The sequence below is a fragment of the Rhineura floridana genome, chromosome 7 (assembly GCF_030035675.1).
Source record: "Rhineura floridana isolate rRhiFlo1 chromosome 7, rRhiFlo1.hap2, whole genome shotgun sequence".
NCBI classification, from domain to species: domain Eukaryota; kingdom Metazoa; phylum Chordata; class Lepidosauria; order Squamata; family Rhineuridae; genus Rhineura; species Rhineura floridana.
The window spans coordinates 78149940-78171386 of NC_084486.1; the positions used below are offsets into that span (position 1 = coordinate 78149940).

At 40.4% G+C, this 21447-nt stretch overlaps 1 protein-coding gene across 10 annotated transcripts in view; it reads right to left on the reverse strand.

Annotated features, from left to right (window-relative positions):
* ADD3 (adducin 3) overlaps window positions 1-21447 on the reverse strand; it is a 243710-nt gene that overhangs the window by 113237 nt on the left and 109026 nt on the right. For 8 of the 10 annotated variants that reach the window (XM_061636050.1, XM_061636047.1, XM_061636043.1 and 5 more), the window contains one exon: window positions 20170-20205. The exons of 1 other annotated variant lie outside the window; for it this stretch is intronic. The gene's annotated coding sequence lies outside the window, so the exon portion shown is untranslated. Of the gene's footprint in view, window positions 1-20169; window positions 20206-20348; window positions 20455-21447 lie in introns of those variants that run through there. One more of the 10 variants, XM_061636052.1, reaches the window with a different exon arrangement.

Genomic DNA, 21447 nt, shown 5'->3' on the forward strand with positions numbered 1-21447 from the left:
CAATCAATCAATCAATCAATCAATCAATCAATCAATCAATCAATCAATCAATCAATCAATCAATCTTGCTGTTTTAGCTTGGTGTGTTTTTAATCTAGTTTGACATTGGTTTCTGCTATGTTTTATATTATGCAGTTCTGCTGTTTTAATAGTTTTATTGATTGTATTTCTATTGTGAATTTTTTCCATTGTTAGTTACCCTGGGGGTCCTTTGGGCTGAAGACTATTCCCAATAAACAAATAAATATTAATTGCAGGGATCTAAGGGAACATTAGGATAGAGAAGCTAATCCTTCAAAAAGCAGTTTGAAGTTACAAGCAGTTCTCACATGCAATGATAAGTCAGATTTTATGGTGAATGGTGGCAACACCTGAAATCAGCCCATCTAACAGAAACAAGACATGTGCTGCACTGTGCTGATCTTGTTTTATCAGGAAGAAATCAACAATATTAAGACTGTTAATGTAGTTCAGATATTCACTTTAAATGTGTTTGCAATTTTAGTGAAATTTCCTATGTTAAATTATTTCATTTGTTTCTGTTTCGGTAAATACGTGAAGTACAGCAACACTTTGTAATATTTACACTAAGAGAACTCCAAAAACAATTGAGAAATAACACACTGACTACTCTGCAGAACAGTCTCCAGGGGACATGAGGAGTGTCTCAGTTTGCACAAGATAAAACAGTGGGAAGTGAAATATATTCTAGCAAATTTCTAGGTGTGCTCTATGCTTTTAATTGACCATGCCCGCCCTTCTTTAAGTGGAGTGGTTTAAGCACAGCATCACCACTCACCATATGCTCAGAGGCACAGGTTATCAAGTTTTCCAAACTACACAAGAAGTGGATTGGACTATGAAAGACCAACCCAAATTGTATTTGCATTTTTATAAATTTGTAGGGCAGCACAGTATCTCAGCCATCATCCAAGTCTATGCTCCAACGGCAAATGCAGAAGAGGAGGAATTGGAGAGATTTTACGCAGAAGTACAGGAAGAAATTGATCACACATCAAAACAAGATGTGCTGATAATCATGGGAGAATGCAAAAGTAGGGAACAGAGAAGAACTAGGAATTGTGGGGAAATGGGGCTTAGGAGACAGAAATGAAGCAGGAGAAAGACTTATTGAATTCTGTGAAGCCCATAATTTGTTTCTTCAAAACATATTTTTTGAGCAACCTAAAAGATGACTGTACACATGGACATCACCAAATGGTCAATATAGGAATCAAATTGTTTATATAATTGGTAGCAGAAGGTGGAGAAGTTCCATACTTCCTGTGAAAACAAGACCAAGAGCAGACTGTGGTACAGATCATGAACTGGTCTTATCGAAAATCAGAGTAAAGCTAAAGAAGAAGAACAATGCAATCATAATGCCAAAATACAATTTAAATAACATTCCAGAATAATATAAAGATCAAATAAGGAACAGGTTTGAGGCTTTAAATTTAGTTGACAGAGAACAAGAAGAACTATGGAGTGAAGTCAGAGACATTATCAGGGAAGAATGGAAAAAAGACAATACCTCCAGTTAAAAAGAAAGACCTCAATGGATGACTGAAGAAACTCTGTAGAAGATGACTGTCATAGTATAGGGCAAGGTCAGTAATACGATTACATGTACTCTGTGAACATGACTGATATTTAATTAATTTCAACAAATTATCAGCCACTAAGAACATAAGAAGAGCCTGCTGGATCAGGCCAGTGGCCCATCTAGTCCAGCGTCCTGTTCTCACAGCGGCCAACCAGGTGCCTGGGGGAAGCCTGCAAGCAGGACCCGAGTGCAAGAACACTCTCCCCTCCTGAGGCTTCCGGCAACTGGTTTTAAGAAACATACTGCCTCTGACTAGAGTGACAGAGCACAGCCATCATGGCTAATAGCCATTGATAGCCCTGTCCTCCATGAATTTGTCTAATCTTCTTTTAAAGCCATCCAAGCTGATGGCCATTACTGCGTCTTGTGAGAGCAAATTCCATAGTTTAACTATGCGCTGAGTAAAGAAGTACTTCCTTTTGTCTGTCCTGAATCTTCCAACATTCAGCTTCTTTGAATGTCCATGAGTTCTAGTATTATAAGAGAGGGAGAAACATTTTTCTCTATCCACTTTCTCAATGCCATGCATAATTTTATACACTTCTATCATGTCTCCTCTGACCCGCCTTTTCTCTAAACTAAAAAGCCCCAAATGCTGCAACCTTACCTCATAAAGGAGTTGCTCCATCCCCTTGATCATTCTGGTTGCCCTCTTCTGAACCTTTTCCAACTCTAGAATATCCTTTTTGAGATGAGGCGACCAGAACTGTACACAGTATTCCAAATGCGGCCGCACCATAGATTTATACAACGGCATTATGATATCGGCTGTTTTATTTTCAATACCTTTCCTAATTATCGCTAGCATGGAATTTGCCTTTTTCACAGCTGCCGCACACTGGGTCGACATTTTCACCGTGCTGTCCACTACAACCCCGAGGTCTCTCTCCTGGTCGGTCACCGCCAGTTCAGACCCCATGAGCGTATATGTGAAATTCAGATTTTTTGCTCCAATATGCATAATTTTACACTTGTTTATATTGAATTGCATTTGCTATTTTTCCACCCATTCACTCAGTTTGCAGAGGTCTTTTTGGAGCTCTTCGCAATCCCTTTTTGTTTTAACAACCCTGAACAATTTAGTGTCGTCAGCAAACTTGGCCACTTCACTGCTCACTCCTAATTCTAGGTCATTAATGAACAAGTTGAAAAGTACAGGTCCCAATACTGATCCTTGAGGGGCTACACTTTCTACAGCCCTCCATTGGGAGAACTGTCCGTTTATTCCTACTCTCTGCTTTCTGCTTCTTAACCAATTTCTTATCCACAAGAGGACCTCTCCTCTTATTCCATGACTGCTAAGCTTCCTCAGAGGTCTTTGGTGAGGTACCTTGTCAAACGCTTTTTGAAAGTCTAAGTACACTATGTCCACTGGATCACCTTTATCTATATGCTTGTTGACACTCTCAAAGAATTCTAATAGGTTACTGAGACAGGTCTTTCCCTTGCAGAAGCCATGCTGGCTCTGCTTCAGCAAGGCTTGTTCTTCTATGTGCTTAGTTAATCTAGCTTTAATAATACTTTTTACCAGTTTTCCAGGGACAGAAGTTAAGCTAACTGGCCTGTAATTTCCAGGATCCCCCCTGGACCCCTTTTGGAATATTGGCGTTACATTTGCCACTTTCCAGTCCTCAGGCACGGAGGAGGACCCAAGGGACAAGTTACATATTTTAGTTGGGAGATCAGCAATTTCACATTTGAGTTCTTTGAGAACTCTCGGGTGGATGCCATCCGGGCCCGGTGATTTGTCCGTTTTTATATTGTCTATTAAGCCTAGTACTTCCTCTCCCGTTACCACTATTTGTCTCAGTTCCTCAGAATCCCTTCCTGCAAATGTTAGTTCAGGTTCAGGGATCTGCCCTATATCTTCCACTGTGAAGACAGATGCAAAAAAATGATTTAGCTTCTCTGCAATCTCCTTATCGTTCTTTAGTACACCTTTGACTCCCTTATCATCCAAGGATCCAATTGTCTCCCTAGATGGTCTCCTGCTTTGAATGTATTTATAGAATTTTTGTTGTTGGTTTTTATGTTCTTAGCAATGTGCTCCTCAAATTCTTTTTTAGCATCCCTTATTGTCTTCTTGCATTTCTTTTGCCAGAGTTTGTGTTCCTTTTTATTTTCTTCATTCGGACAAGACTTCCATTTTCTGAAGGCTTTTTGCCTCTAAGAGCTTCCTTGACTTTGCTCGTTAACCATGCTGGCATCTTCTTGGCCCTGGCGGTACCTTTTCTGATCTGCGGTATGCACTCCAGTTGAGCTTCTAATATAGTGTTTTTAAACAACTTCCAAGCATTTTCGAGTGATGTGACCCTCTGGACTTTGTTTTTCAGCTTTCTTTTTACCAATCCCCTCATTTTTGTGAAGTTTCCTCTTTTGAAGTCAAATGTGACTGTGTTGGATTTTCTTGGCAATTGGCCATTTACATGCATATTTAATTTAATAGCACTATGGTCACTGCTCCCAATCGGTTCAACAACACTTACATTTCACACCATGTCCCGGTCCCCACTGAGGATTAAGTCCAGGGTTGCCATCCCTCTGGTCGGTTCCATGACCAACTGGTCTAGGGAACAGTCATTTAGAATATCTAGAAATTTTGCTTCTTTGTCGTAACTGGAACACATATACGGCCAGTCTATGTCCGGTTGTTGAAGTTGCCCATTACTACCACATTTTCTAGTTTGGATGCTTCCTCAATTTCATATCTCATTCCAAGGTCTCCCTGAGCATTTTGATCAGGGGGACGATAGATCGTTCCCAGTATTAAATCCCTCCTGGGGCATGGTATCACCACCCACAACGATTCTGTGGAGGAGTCCGCCTCTTTGGGGGTTTCGAGCTTGCTGGATTCAATGCCTTCTTTCACATATAGAGCGACACCGCCACCAATACGTCCTTCTCTGTCCTGATATAGTTTATATCCAGGGATAACCGTATCCCACTGGTTTTCTCCATTCCACCAGGTCTCCGTTATGCTCACTGTATCAATGCTCTCCTCTAAGACCAAACACTCCAGTTCTCCCATCTTGGTTCTGAGGCTTCTAGCATTAGCGTACAGACACTTGTAAGCAGTGTCTCTCTTCAAGTGTCTTTGGCACTTTTGGTTTGGCCTGTGGTAATTTTGCCCTTCTGAATTGATATCCGGGGCCCTGCTCTCACAATGCCTACTTCTAGGCCTACCCGTTTTAAAATTTCATCATTTCTTTGGTCTTTATCCCAGGGGAGAGGTTTATTCCGAACCAGACCTTCCTCAGCTCCTGTCGGGTTTCCCCCTCAGTCAGTTGACAGAAAAATGTTCAACAGGGGTCTGACTTTTTAAAATCGTTTTTCAGAATTTAAATTCTGGATTCTCTGTGAGTGTTTTGTGTAGTGCCATGAACATTTAGAGTGTTGTTAAGCACGTATTTCTGAGTTCAGGACTATACATATTGTAAGATTTTGGTTTGAAATTAGATTATGGGAATTAGCAGAATGGCATGGGGATATTTTCAATTTAACATGGTGGAATGTGAAAAATCCCTGCTGGCCACACTCGTGACTGTATAATATACTCCCTCCCCCTAAGAAAAACATAAAAATTTACAATCACTGACCATCAGCTAATTATATTAGCATATTGATGACAATGCACCTCAAATCTCTGGCTGACAGCTCCAAGCTGCATCCTATAGATGTTGAACAGCATGGGGGCTAAGACTGAGTCCTGTGAAACCCCATAGCATAAATGCCATGCGTTTGAGTAATAGTCTCCCAATGCTATTCTCTGGAAGTGACCTTGGAGGTATTCTGAACATGACAAAATAATAGAATTGCTGAATGAACACTGTAAACAAATGTTTGTTCATGATCTGGGGAAATATTTAACATATTTAAAACATTTAACACATGTAAAATATTTAACATATGTGAGATAATGAGGAACAATCTATATTCTACTGGAATGCCAAACTCAGTTTGCATAATATTTCACTGATCCAAGAATCCTAGCACAAACCATATCTACTATGGGGTTATTAAGAGTTGACTAAACTTGACATGGCATATTTTGCTCAACCATTAGAGCAAAGAGAGATGGGCAAGATGAGACATGTGAGAAATGACAGGATATGGCAATATATTTAGAGTGTCAAGATCAAAAGGTAAATTTGGCGTCATTGTGGGTTCTTCTGGGATGAAGGCCATGAGTAAGGGATTGGGATCATAAGGAGGACAAATATTATTTCTAACTGGGGACCCCCTCATCAAACTAACCTGGAATCACTGAGGTCTTTTGTTAACCCTAGGCTTACTGCCATAAAAAAACTCAAAATATCCAATGTCATTGTTCTTTTACCACATGTAAATCTTTCATCTAACATTTTGGTTCTTCTGTCAGCGAGAAGAAAGGTACTGCAACAGGAGAAATTTTCAAATGTCTATATGTAAGCACAAATGTAGATTGGAATGTCTGGTCTCCTAATAAAAATGATACGGATAAATAGTTTTGAAAAAAAGGAAAGGACAAAGGGGTCCTGCCCACCAAAACAAAATATGACTAGAAAGACAAATAAACTGACCTGCTACACTGAGCCAGAAGCACTGCCCCAAGTTATTTTTATTTATTTATTTGATTCAGTTTATGAAATTGGTTCTCCTGAAATATCTTGAGCAACTTCACAATAAAAATGTGAAGGTAGTTAAAAAATATAAGGTTGCAACGTATTGTAATCAAGTCTTATCTATCAAAACTATGAGAACAACAGAATAAAACTAGAACAGAAAGAAACTGGATGAAAAAGAATTGTAACATTCTGGAGGGAGAAAAAAAACCCAAGCAACCATAAGACATCCACCTATAAGTGACAAAATCCACAGATGACATCAGTTTCAGCTGACATGCCAAGATACTTCAGTAACACAAATATTAAAGTTCTTAATAGAATTTTTTTTTAAAAGCCTGAGTTTGTGGCCACATGAGTATCTCAAAACCCTCATGTTATTAAAACTGCACAATGAGACTGGCAAAACTGCTTGCAAGTATGTTTATAGTCTCTTTTGGAATATCAGTTTGCTAAGGATATTGTCAACGACGGATATAATTCAATGCAACATAGGACAAAAATGACTTGATTTACAAGTTGGCTGGTTAAAAACCGAAGGCTTGTTAGGAGAAAGGTTTGTTTCCCAACAGTTGCTTTTCATTCCCAATGACCCCACAAGTTTATATGAATCAAAGAGATTAAAGGGTTGTAATCTCAAACCTAAAGTTGCAGCACTTAATTCTAAGTTCTTTCCTAGTGACATATATTTGTTATTTTGTAAGTAAATAACCCCAACAGGTACACTCAAGCTAAGTTATAACAAGTTTTGTATATTTCAAACCCAATTTAATATCTTGTACGTTTTCAAAATCTAATATGCTTCAAGTTTTTCCCCATCACTCGCAAAATAAAATAGGTTTTGAGCAATAGTACTGATCAAGGGTTTCATCTACATGAAGTCAACATTTGCAGTGCTAATAACACTAGCCTGTGAAAAGGTTCAGAAAGAAACCATGTCTCAATAACTAAACATGCAATTCTTACACCTGAACCATCCTTGCTATTTATTCTCTGATTCACACTCCTTTCTGTCCAACTGAATGTGCAAGGGAAAGCATAGGTTGTGATGCTTACCTTGAACAAGGCCCCTAGAATTCAAATGAAAAACACCCATGTTTGGGAAGAGGAAACCCCCCCTGAACATTTCAACAACCACCAGAACTCACTTCTGCATAATTCCTTTTCAAAGTCACAGCCAAGTTTTTCTTACCCATCGTGCAATCAGGAACTTTACATTAACCTTCTTTTTGTGTTGCATTAAATTGCTTTATCTCATGGCCCAGGAATCTGACAGGGAAAGCGATATGGAAATTTATCTGCTGCCAGAAAACGGTCTGCATGCTTGCGTATGGTACTGGAAAGAGGGGCAGTTGCGGAGATAAAGAAGCACATTTTAACACTCTACAGACACTGTTAGTAAAGTATAGAATTAAAAACACATAAGATTTGTTTCCAACAGATATTCCTGAAGGTATTTTCTAGGCAAATACATTTAGGAAACTACCTGTTTGGATACTTGTGAGACATTATAATTGTATGCAGTATAGTGAAGTGAAAAGCCAACAATAAGAAACAGATCTCTAACAGTTGTCACCCAACAAAAGTAAGTTGATTAATTGTGTGCATTTTAATAGATCATTAAATCTGCCTAAATGTGCATATGATTAAAACAATATTTCTAAAGGAAAAAAAAACACTGAATGTGTGACAGAGAAATGGGAATGCCTCTTCTAAGAAGGCATCTGCTACCTGCAAACAAAATTTGCTTGCTTGATTAACTGAGTACATGTGCGACTAAACACATCATAAAATAGATTACCCTAAATAATTAGTTGATTAAACTTTGCAGCCCTGCTCTCTAATAAGCCTCATTAACAGGGATGTCCACTTTGAATCTGTACCAAAGAAGTTCACATTCTCCTGCAACATAAACAACCAAAATGTGACACTCTGATTATGTAAACACAGGTGTGGGCAGTGACAATGTATTTCCTTGTTTTAGACCTGCGTTGAATCATGTAGTTCTATATGCCTTCTTTTAAAAGATAGGTTTAAACTATGTTTTTCCAAATGGAATACAAAAGCCTATTGGAACTATGACTATAACACAACAGAGATGATACACAGGTTGAAAAAAGAACAAACTATCTTTATAGAAGGGTCTTAATAGTGTTAGTCCACCAAAGTTCTTGCTCAGCCGAGTTCTTTCTATGCAAATTGAAAATGACAAATCTCATTTTATTGGTATTAGGATTTATCTAGATGTATAGTCTGCCCCATCATAAAGGCCCAGGGCAAACTTTAAAACAGAGAGAGTCCTTCTCCAACAAAATGGAATTAAAAATGGAAATTTTACTTATTGTGAATTTCTGTTTGAAGTTGGCAGCAGAGGACATTTTATTGTAGGGATGTTGCCTCCCACTGGATCAACAGGCAGGGTCCAGAATTTTTCTCTCCAGGAGAGGGGGAAGTTATCCTGCCCTCCAGTCCAACCGGCAGAGCAAAGAATGACCCCTCAACCTCATACCAGCGGAGCATACAAAGCCTCCAGGCACCAATGACAGGAAAGAATCTGAGAAAAAAACACTCAGACCAAACCCAAAAAGTAAAACATCCAGCCACATCATCAACATATGAGGAAGAACAGTATAAGACAAAGGCGGGCCTTGAACTGGAGGAGGCATGCCCAGGCTGGACCAGCAGCGCATTCCTGCACACCGTGTTCTGGCCGCCAGCAGCGCCGCCTTCAACACCATGTTCAATGGGGGGATGGCCACCACCTCGGCCGAGATTGAGCTGCCCGACGTGGAGTCCGCCGCTTTCCTGGCTCTGCTCAGGTTTCTGTATTCAAATGAAGTTCAAATTGGTCCAGAAACAGTCATGACCACTCTTTACACAGCTAAGAAGCATGCTGTCCCAGCCCTTGAAGCTCATTGTGTAGAATTTCTCACTAAGTACCTCCGGACAGAGAATGTCTTTATGCTGTTTACTCAGAAGACCTCTATTGGAAAATTCTGCAGGGACGTGTACCCAGAGTTGAGCTGGCTGGCCCCCGCTGACCCAGAGCATATCCAGCATCTCCGAAGCCTCATGGCGGCTAAGGAACCCAAGCAAGAGGTGAATGAGAGGGGCAGAGCGCAGGGGTGGAGGGCGCCACGCAACGTGCTCGCCAGGATGCCTTGTGGCTTCAGCAGCAAAGATGTGTTTTGTTTCCGTGCCAAAGCTGATCCATCCATGAGCTGTTTCATCGCCTCTGCTGAGCGACTAGCTGTTCTTGCCCTCCCCTGCAGCCACCATGCTATCAGGTTACCTGCTTCCATTCTAGCTGGTCATGATAAGAATTGTAATTTCAGAACTGGTGCCTGAGCGTGCTTTTCTCCTTGTTCTTCCCTGTCCCTTTTTCCTCATGTGTCGTGCATCTTACATTGTTAGCCTAAGAGCAGTTATTTAACTTTTGTAAATTGTATTATTTTATTGATATATTTTATATTGTATTTTTATATTTGTGTTTTTTGTAAGCCGCTTGAGGGCCTTTGGTCGGAAGGCGGGGTATAAATAATAATAACAACAACAATGAACAAAAACAACCTTAACAATTGGGACGAGACCCAATTAAGGTTCCAAGTGGGAAACCGATCAATCATTTGGGAGGAGATGAGAGACCCACTCTTAATAAACCACTCGTCAGCCATCCTGGACTCCTTCTGGAAGGAAGGGTGGGATATTAATATTAACATTAACAACAGCAACAACAATAATAATACAAAAACACAGGACCTCTCAAACTGGAAAATATACGGCCTTTGCTAAGACATTGCCTGTGAGAACAAGCGAGAGCACCTGACCTTCAACTCCAATGCCTTCAACGCCAGGTGGATTGTCCAAAACTCCAACACACTGATGCTTAGTTGGGACTCCTCCAGGGTCCATACCCCTTGCACTACTCTGTGTCCCAAGTGGGCTCCCCAGCCATAAAGACTCACATTCGTGGTCAGAATTAATCACTGAGGGTCTTCCAGGCTCATCCCCTCTCTGACATCAAGGCACCAACCACCAAATAAATTCTTCTTCCAGACTGTTGGGAACTGAAAGGAGATGCTTCTGTCGAGCCTCTATTTGGTCTTGAAAGGGCAACAGAAGCTGTTGAAGACCGTGTGAGTGAAACTGCACCCAATGAACCAAATCGCATGAAGATACTAGAAGCCCCTGCAGATGTGCCAATGACATCTAATCTATGTGTGTTCATTACCTCACTTGTAGAAGGGCACTGGTGATCTTCTCCACCCTCTCCAGTGTGAAGCACATCCAGAACTGACATGTGTTGAGCTGTACCCCAAGGTGGGTGAGAGTTTGGGTAAGAGTCAGCAAACTTTTTTCTGTGTTTACAATGAATCGCAACTGCCAGAGAAAAAACAGAGTGAACCTCCTCCCCCTAGAGAGGACGCAAAAGATTCTGGATCCTGCCTGTCAATCCAATGGGAAGTGTCATCCCTACAACAGAATGTCCTCCACTGCCAACAGGGAAAACAGACCATAGGATGAAGTCTGATATAGTAATAAACTCTTTTGGGATTACTTCTCTATTTTCTGTTATAATTATATACCTATTCTTTTGTAGACTTGAACAAATATTATGTGTGCAGAAGCAAGCACACAGCAGGTGGACCTAAGTAAATACCAGTACTCTATAAAAAACAAAACCACTTTTTGGCAGTTGTTAAGAGCCCCAAAATGCAAACCATTTTGTCCTCAGGCCTCTGGGCACACTTCCTCATTTCTAAGAGCAAGCAAGTCTGTTTGACAGTGTCCTTCCACTTTTTAGATCAGCCTTCCCCAACCTGATGTTTTGGACTCCAACTCCCATTTATCTCAGCTGCCATAGTCAATGGTCAGGAATGATGGAAGCTATAGTCTAAAACATCTGTAGGGTATCAAGTTGGGCAAGTCTGGCTGAGATTACAGATGGGTATTCTGTGGCCTTCCAGATGTTGTTGGACAATGTCCCATCATCCCTGACCACCGGACATGCTGGCTGAGACTTTGGGGAATTCAACAATTCTGGAGAGCTTCAGATTATTCATTTCTGAACAAGATGCATATGAACTGGCTATCTAAATGGACAAAAGTATCATTCACTGACAGTGACTGTGCCAAAGGTGAAAAATCAGGGACAGATAACAACATAGCAGCACCATTTTACAAAACAGTCCCAAGGAATGCTCTGAAGTCACATTACAATGCTCTAGCTTAAAGCAAAGCAGGTCTCCATATGGTCTGTACTTAGATGGAAGATCACCTATGAAGGCTTACATTTTTCAGTGAAGTGTTAAAAATCTATTTCTGATATATGTCTGTTACTTGCAACACTATTTTCAACCCTAATAGGGAAGAAACCTAGAGTCCATAATCCCCAAATCTGGGATTTCATATAACCCATTTCAATGAAACTTTGCATCAGCTAGCAGGTTTGTATTCTATACTCAATTCCAATGTATAATTGGATGTTTCTTGATAAAAGCAAAATGATGAAAGGAGTAATTTGTAAAAAAACAAAACACCTCTCCTTACTGCACATAAAATCATATTGAGGGCTTATTTACACAATCAAAGTAAACATTGTGAATGACTTGTTATCCAGAAACAAGAAACAATGTTTAGCTGGACTTTACATTCATTAGCTGTTTCCCCTCCCACACAGATCACCATAAGTTTGCAGTAAATTGTAGGTCTGCCCTGAGGTAATGATAGTTTTAGAGGTCACTTATTCCAACATGAATCAGAGGAGAGGGAAGAGATCCTATTTGCAAGTTTACAAGCAAGATTCCTTGATTTGTTTTTAATTCCCATCAGAGTCTAATTAACCCTATGATCATGTAAACAATTCTAAAGTTCCTCCAAGAGAAAGAACACATAACTATGTATCTTGAGGCCTTAAAAGACCAACAAATTTATTAAGACATATACTTCGAGGGCCAGGGCTCAAAAACACACAAATTGATCATCAAAGCTGAAAGGCATATATATCCCATCTCTTGGGAATCAGGATTTATATATAAACCCACTTATGGGACAATGAAAGCTTATGCCACTATGAACATGTTAATGTGCCGCATTTTCTTTTTAAACTTGACTAGACTAACCCTCTGGAATTTGTTTTTAAATTGGAAGCAATATCACAACAGAATTGTCACTAAGTGAACAAGCTGGAAGCTGATTTTAGGTAACATATTTAAATGCTTTTTTGTAGACAACACTGGAAAACACATGGCATCTCTTGCACAATGTGTCCCAAAATAGCCAACAAATCATAGAATATTATAATGGGGAATGGGATAATTCAGTTCAAAAGTAATCACTTCTAATTTGTTGCACCAATATGGGTTTCATCAGTAGTGGTTGGCAGTGCTCATGTGACCTCCCTTTGCCCATGTCACTGTTGTTTACCAGGAAGCTGAAGATAGCGTGGGCAAGGTTTGTATGATATTGATCCCAACCTTTCTCTTCTACCTCTTAGTAAGCAGCAGCAACACAGACAATGGGAAGTCAGGTGATTGCTGCTGCCCTGCTGAACACTACTGGGCTTAATTTCCCCCCAAAACTTTAATTTGGGGGGGGAGATATGAAATAAATGTATTATACAAAATAATGATGTACCACAAATGAATGTATTATACAAAATAATGATGTACCACAAATAGGGAGTAGAAAAAACCAGTTTAAGCCATGCTCCAAATATTATTTGTAGAATAAAGAAAATATTAGCTCTCTGGGCGGTTTACAAAAATTAAAAGCACTGAACATTAAAAACAAATATACAATTCTAAAAAACATACAAAGTTTAAAACCATGAAGCACAGATAAACAAGATAAAAGACCAGGGGTCAGAGCACAGTACATGCTGTTAGAATGCCTGAGAAAAAAGGAAAGTCTTGATCTGGCACCGAAAAGATAACAATGTTGGCGCTAGGTGAACTTCATCGGGGAGATCATTCCATAATTTGGGGGCCACCACTGAAAAGGCCCTCTCTCTTGTTGCCAGACTCCAAGCTTCCCTTACAGTAGGCACCCGGAGGAGGGCTTTTGATGTTGAGCGTAGGGTACGGGTGGGTTCGTGTTGGGAGAGGCGTTTCGTCAGGTATTGTGGTCCCAAGCCGTGTAAGTCTTTATAGGTTAAAACCAGCACCTTGAATCGGGCTCGGAATCATACAGGCAGCCAATGCAAGCGGGCCAGAATTGGTTTTATATGTTCGAACTGTCTGGTCCCTGTTACCAATCTGGCCAGATGACCACACCCAATGGTTTCATGTAGATGTTGAACAGCATGGGGGACAGAACTGACCCCTGCAGAACCCCATACTGGAGAATCCATGGGGCCGAGCAGTGTTCCCCAAGCACCACCTTCTGGAATCAACCTGCCAAGTAGGAGCAGAACCACTGCCATGCAGCACCTCCCACTCCCAACTCAGCCAGTCTTCCCAGAAGGATACCATGATCGATGGTATCGAAAGCCGCTGAGAGATCAAGGAGAATCAACAGAGTCACACTCCCCCTGTCCCTCTCCCGACAAAGGTCATCATACAGGTTGTTTCGACCAAGGTTGTTTCCGTGCCAAAACCAGGCCTGAAACCCAACTGAAATGGATCCAGATAATCGTTCTCATCCAAGAGTGTCTGGAGTTGGCCTGCAACCACTCATTCAAGGACCTTTCCCAGGAATGGAACATTTGCCACCAGTCTATAGTTAAGATTTTTCTGGTCCAGGGAAGATTTCTTCAGGAGTGGTCTCACTACTGCTTCTTTCAGGGCCCCCGGGACCAGCCCCTCTTGCAAAGACGCATTAATCACTTCCCTGGCCCAGCCAGCTGTTCCATCCCTGCTAGTTTTATTAGCCAAGAAGGGCAAGAATCCAGTACAGAAGTGGTTGAACGAACCTGTTCAAGCACCTTGTCAATGTCCTCAAGCTGTACCAACTGAAACTCATCCAAGGAATCGGGACAAGACTGTGCTCTGGATACCTCACTTGATTCACCTGTTATAACACTGGAGTCTAGATCCTGGCGGATGCCTAAGATTTTACCCTGGAAGTGCCTAGCAAATTCATTACAGCGGGCCTCAGAGGGTTCTACCATGTCCTTGGGGCCAGCATGTAATAGCCCCTGGACAACTCTGAAAAGCTCTGCTGGGCAGCAAATTGATTATTTAATAGTGGCAGCAAAATATCGTGGGGATTTTGCTGCCTTCACTGCCCCTGAATAGAGCTTACCATAGGCACTTACAAGTGTCTGATTGCATCCACCAGGAGTTTGTCTCCATCTGCACTCAAGCCATCTCCTATATTGATCTTACTATACTATAGTATATTACTATACTAGATCTTATACACGTGGATTTGGAAGGAAAAGTTCAATGGAAAATATGATTTATTTTCAAGTAAGTGTATTGAGAACTGAAGTCAAGATTTATTCAGATGGTGTGTTAAGGTCTACAGAGGATCCAAGTAAACACTCTTCAACTGCCATGAATTCACACCCCTTCTTAAGTTAATTTTTACCTGAAGACTACAACGTGGCTGCAAGATAATATTCACGTAGTGTTTGCACTTGCATCCGGGCAGTGTTCCAATATTTCATCATTTTAATAAAAAAAAAAGTTCAGAACATTAGCACAGCCAGCAATGAAGACTGGCTAGGAAAAAGACAGAAGCCATTTCCTTGCATATTATTGAGCACGGTTGTGAGCACATAGGCAAAAAAGGAACTATCTTACTAAAGAGTTTCCTGTGATCAACAGGGGGGGAAAAGCTACAGCGAAAACTACTTCTTTCCTTTCCAGAGAAGATAACACTATTAGCACATCCTGTTTTTACTATGTTATCTGAAGTAAAGCAAATTATACATAAACATAGAAAACAGAAAGCAAACACACCAAAGTATGATGTAGTGGAAAGAGTGTTGGACAAATACTGGGGAGATTCCGGTTCCAAAGGGGAAAAAAAGGGAGAAAGGCAGCAAGATCAGGAAACAAAAAGGGGCATTTATTTATTGATTAGATTTATAACCCGCCCTTCCTCCTAGTAGGAACCCAGTAGGAAAGGGCTGTGTATTAAGCTCAACGTGTTTCAGAGAACTCTCATTTGTCAGGAGCTACAAAAACTGTTCTATTCTGTCACTCTGACAAATTCTGGATCAAAGAGATCTATATAACAACACATTGTTCTTATTCTTATAATGTATCTATAAATAATTATATTCTCAGGACGATGCCCCCAATCCTCACTTTGCCATGAAGATCCCTGGGTGGCCTTAAATCAGTCACTGTCCCTCAGCTTAACCTACCTCACAGGATTGTTATGAGGGTAAAGTGGATGGGGCAGAGAGAGCAATGTATGCTGCCTTTTGCTCCTTGAAAATGGAAATGGACTGCGTTCAAGTCGATTCTGACTTATGGTGACCCTATGACTAGGGTTTTCATGGTAAGCAGTATTCAGAGGGGGTTTACTATTGCCTTCCTCTGAGGCTGAGAGGCAGTGACTGGCCCAAGGTCACCCAGTGAGCTTCATGGCTGTATGGGCATTCGAACCCCGGTCTCCCAGGTCCTAGTCCAACAATCTAACCACTACACCACACTGGCTCTCTTTGCTCCTTAAAGGAGGGTAAGATATTAAAGCAAATAAATATAGCAGAAAAATACTATTAGTATTCACAAGTAATAATTCAAGACTCCACACACCATAACATCAGTTACTAAATACCTCTAACGTATCCCTGTCAAGAAAGGACATAAGAATTTAGACTAGGATTTGTTGCTGAAATATTTACAAGACCCAAAAAAGACAATCCAGATGCCCAATTAGAAAAAAATGTGCAATAGTAAATAGAACATATTTGATGGTTCTTTACCTTCATTTGAAGGTACTTAAGTTTCACCTCCGAATTATAACCAAATTCCATACACAACAGATATTTTGATTCATTAAATTCCGGATCTTTTAAGGTGAAGCATCATAGTTATTAACAATTTTGACACAGTGCTGTTTTGCAAGTATTTGCCAAAATGTTCAGCAATGTCCGTAACAATTCTTGCAATACATTCATTGTCTACGCCTACTTGGATAAGACAGAAATTGGGACCCAGATGATGTTGCTCCAACTCCCTCTAGCCCCAGCCACCAGAAGTTTTAGCTTTATATTCGCATCAGTACTTCAGTCAGAAAAGGTCCTCAAATGCAAAGATGTATCACTGAACACTAAAGTCAGGATCATACAGACCATGGTATTCCCAATCTCTATGTATGGATGTGAAAGTTGGACAGTGAAAAAAGCAGATAAGAGAAAAATCAACTAATTTGAAATGTGGTGTTGGAGGAGAGCTTTGCGCATACCATGGACTGTGAAAAAAACAAATAATTGGGTGTTAGAACAAATTAAACCACAACTATCACTAGAAGCTAAAATGATGAAGCTGAGGTTATAATACTTTGGACACATCATGACAAGACATGATTCGCTAGAAAAGACAATAATGCTGGGGAAAACAGCAGGGAGTAGAAAAAGAGGAAGACCAAACAAGAGATGGATTGATTCTGTAAAGGAAGCCACAGACCTGAACTTACAAGATCTGAACAGGGTAGCTTATAACAGATGCTATTGGAGGTCACTGGTTCATAGGGTCACCAAAAGTCGTAATCGACTTGAAGACATATAACAACAAACTTCAGTCTGATTCCATTTTATTCCCCTCTGGATTTTTCAAAAAATACCATTAACATCCTTGTGTCTCTGATTTGTTGCTTTATTGACACCTAGCCCCCAAGCTTCCTCTTTCTCCTCTTGCCCCCACTGTGAACCCCCCTCCACCTTTCTCCTTGCTTACTTTTTTTGTTTTGCCTCTCTGTTAGCACTAATAGCACTCACAATCTCTCCTTCCTATCTCGCTCTGAGGAAGTGCAGTTCCTCAGAGCAGTATTCTAAATGAGTTGGCCAGGCAATACCTGCACTACCACCACTTTGCTGCAGTGGATGGAAATACTGTTTAAATGTAGTTAAAAGTTTAATGAGAGAGCAAGGTAGGGGAAAGGAAGAGGGGGAGAGTCCTGCAGGAGAGTCACTGGATGAGTGGGCAGCCAGCAAGCAGAAAGCGCAGGGAGCACCCATTCACCACCCATGCTGCCTGAGACAATTGTCTCAGCTTGCCTCACAGAAGTGCTGGCTGTATATTTATTCATTCTAAGTACTTATATTTGTACTCTGATAAAAATTCAATTACAAAATCAAAATACCAGAACTATTTAATATATATACACCAAACAGAGCTAATATTAAAAATAAACCACGTAAAAGCAGCAGAAAATGATTTGGCAGAGATAAAGAACTAGACTGGGGATAAAACAGATTTCAAAGCTTGAGAAAAATAAAATGATCTCTGCCTGGTGCCAAAATGGCATCAAGGTAAGTGCTGGTTTACTTTTGAGAGGATGCCACCGAGAAGGTTGTCTGTAATAATCACCTGCTGCACCTTATCCTATCAGAGAAGGGCCTAAGATGGTGGTCTTACTGGTTAGGCACATGTTCAGACAGGTGAAGGGCTTTAAAAATAAAAAACAGCACTTTGATTTGGACCTTGATTCTAAACGTTGAACATTCACTGGATAGGAGGCCACACATTTACTCTGATAGGAAAAGTGTGAATTAGTATTTTCTGTTATCTAAACAAAGAGACCAGGGACTCCAGATCATTTTCCTAGTTGCCACTTCACATACAGCAATTTTATTAAACAGAAATCAGATCCACATAAGAAATGACATGTATTTTGCCATATGTACATTCTGTGCAGAGCCCTGACTGGGGACATATTTCCATAGTGTGTTCATACAGTAAGAGATCCACACATGCACTAGTAACACTTGAGGGTGTTCACACAGGGTACATGCAGTTTCCTACAAAGACACTTCCATATTGAAAATGTGTCATGTGCTCAATTACGGAATTTTATTTTTGTTCAAGTCCCCAGTGTTCTTACCTCTAATCTGAAGACAAACCCTGCTAGGTATCTGGGCTTTACTGTCTTTCATATATGCTGGGCTGTTATTGTAATAAGCTCATCACAAGGCTGTTTAAATCAAATTGTGAATTCTCACTCAACGTTTGAGGAACATTTATTCAAATAAATGACCTTGGATAACTGCTATGTATATGAAGACCACTGTGGCCATACAGGGAAAAACAGCTAGAAAGTGCAGGAGGAAAGAACATGAGAGCTACGTGGGTTCAAATAAATGGACAGAAGAGGAAGAAACCATTTGCTGTTTGGAGACAGCCTCAAGTTACTTATCAGTTTCAGCTCCAGGGTGACAACTCCTGTCTGGTTCCTCTTCCCTTGGGACATGAGAAATTCTCCTTTGAAATCATTTTAGGGAATGAGCCAAGGCAGCTGGTTAGAGAGTGTCATGGACAAACGACTGCCACACAGTTGGGATAAGACATGTTTAAAAACTTATTTTACCTAGGTGAATTAAAGAGTTCTACTAGTAGTAAATTTGACTGAATGCCTGGTAGTACTCACCAGGCATTCAGCTAACTTTTCCCCATAGACTTACTCTTAAGATAAATATATGCACTGGTGTAATCCTGATTTTTTCAAACATTTTTTTTAATTTACTAAACCATTAATACTTGCATATTTGTAATCACCATCAAAAATAAGAATCAGCTTTCAATAAAAACTAATGAAGGGATGGGGAACCTGCAACCTTCAGCTTTATTTTATGTGGGTGCATGAAGGGGAAAAATGGGGCAAGCTGGTGGGGGGAGAGGGAGAGAGAGAGAGAGAGAGAGAGGGAGAGAGAGAAGGGGGTATGCTCCACCTAGCTTTGGCTGTGGCCTCACCCACTTTTGGCTCCAGGTCTCCCCATGGCCAACATGCAGCCTATGACAGGTTGCCTCTGACGGAAAGTAATCCTTAAGAGAAAAAAGGTCACCCACACCTTGGCTAGGGCAAGGCTAAAGTTATGCATAAATAAATATGGTAATTAATTCAGGAAAGAGAATAATTTGATTTTTGCCCAAATAATCAGGTAGGGTAGGCAGAGATTTTATGGCACAGTGGCATCTTGACAGTAAATAATAAAAATTTGACAATAAAAAACAACCTATGAAACCTCTATAGCAGTGGTTCACAAACTTTTCCCCCCACAGACCACTTGAAAATTGCTGAGCAGACCACTAAATGATTTTTCTGCCTGTTGTAGCAACCGTAACGTGCTGTGCTAGGTGCTGTATGATTCTTAATTGTATTTTTATTGCTTCTTTTATGTCTTGTATTTTATTCTGTTATAGTTTACATTCCATAGAACTCAAACTGTAACACAATAAAGTACAAGAAATAAAAGAAGCAATAACACTATAATTAAAAGTTAATATGATTATTTAATGCAGAAATGCCATGGACCACTGGAATGAAGCTCACAGACTGCAGTTTAGGAATCGCTGCTCTACAGCTATTGGCTACGAGACTTTGTAGACTAAAATTAATACAACACCATCCCAGCCATTGGTTCTGCTGCTTATGTACTGTGCGATGTTTTATGAACTGCTCAGAAGTTTCAAAAATTGCAGGCACACAAGGATTAGTGACAGATGGTTAGAAGAAAGGGGTGCAGAGAAGGGAAGAGGCAGCACTATCAACAGTCATTTGTTAGACTGAGGTACTATGAATGGGTAGGTGGTTATAACAGTGAAAAAGGGTAAATGGACACAGTAAGGTAGAGCAAAAAAAAAAGTGAATTTTGCAAAGATGTCTATTTATAAAAGACAAAAGAAACAGTGATATCAATAATATCCATAGAATTGGCATTAAAGCCACCAATAATTACCAGAGGTACTAAGAATCTTTATTGCTGGTATAGTCTTATTCCTAATTATCCAGCATAAAAATAAATATTCATTTTCTAACTATTAATTTCCACATAAATCCTCTTGTTACCTGGATGTTATTTTCAGTTTTCTTCTTGCTTTTGACCTGAAAAAAATAAATAAAACAAAGCACATCAGCTCAAGACAGAACCTGTATGGATTATAAATTTTACTATCAACTTACATGAACAAATAGAGCCGCTCAAAAACAAGCACACATAACTTTAAAAAAAAATAAGCAAACATTACCAGGTGTTCAGCAAAGTGAACTCTTCAACTCTTCTGCCTCCGCAAAATTGGCTGCAATACAGCTACAAGGATGGACAATTGAAATCAACAGGGCTTCGGAATGTTTAGCCAATGCTTATATAAAACTTGTCCTTTATGGATCTTTAATTACAAAACCTTGCTCTTAGAAAGTAAATTTGGATAGTACATAATTGGAGACTCAAAAGATCAGCTCTGCACAACCAAACCCCGAACCGATCAGCAATCTGTTGTCAAGTTGTAATTGCCAAGGGTTCTCAGATCAAATTACCAGGTCACCAAGTGAGTACGCTCCACTCAAGTTTTCCACAAATTGCAGAGAACCCTGAGGATGAGAGGACCCAATCTCTCACCATTCTGGCTGTGTAGAAGGCAGGACCAGCACAACTGGTTTGTACCGCTTCTGCAAAAGGCCTGTCCAAAGTGAAACAAAGTCCAACCCCTCCCACTAGTTCTATAGCATATGCACAGGACTCAGGGGAAGGACACTGCCTGTTATAGAATCCAAAGTTCCCTAGGCTCCTTGGGAGGAAGCATGGGATATAAATCCAATAACATAAATAAGTTACCAGGTGAGACGTTTCAGTTCAAAATGGGAAGGAAAAATGGGAGAAGGGGGATGACCAGGCACCATTTTGATGATGGGGGAGGGAGAACCTGAACATCTTTAATATTTGGGGGGGGTACGGGGGGCACGCCTTGCCTGAGTGCAAGATACCCTGAGGGCACCATTTTGATACTACTGATCAATTTTGAGCAAGCTCCAACCTCTAATTAAGTGCTGATGGTGTGGGAATTATTACAGCATCTGGTAAGATAAAAGCCAAAGTTGCAGGTTTGGAAGTTCTGGAGTTGGAGCAACTGTCAGAATCTGCTTTGTCAAACACAGCTGAAATTGACATGGCGTGAGGGGGTAAAGCAACTGCCGAATGACGTGCCAGATTACACTGAGATGGCACATTATTTTAAACTCCTGCACAGCGATTTAGCAAGTGATGTACAAGTGGCTATGGCCTCACTTGACAAAAACTTTCAGACCTCCAGGAGCAATTTCCTGAAATAGCTAATACAGCTGGAGTGG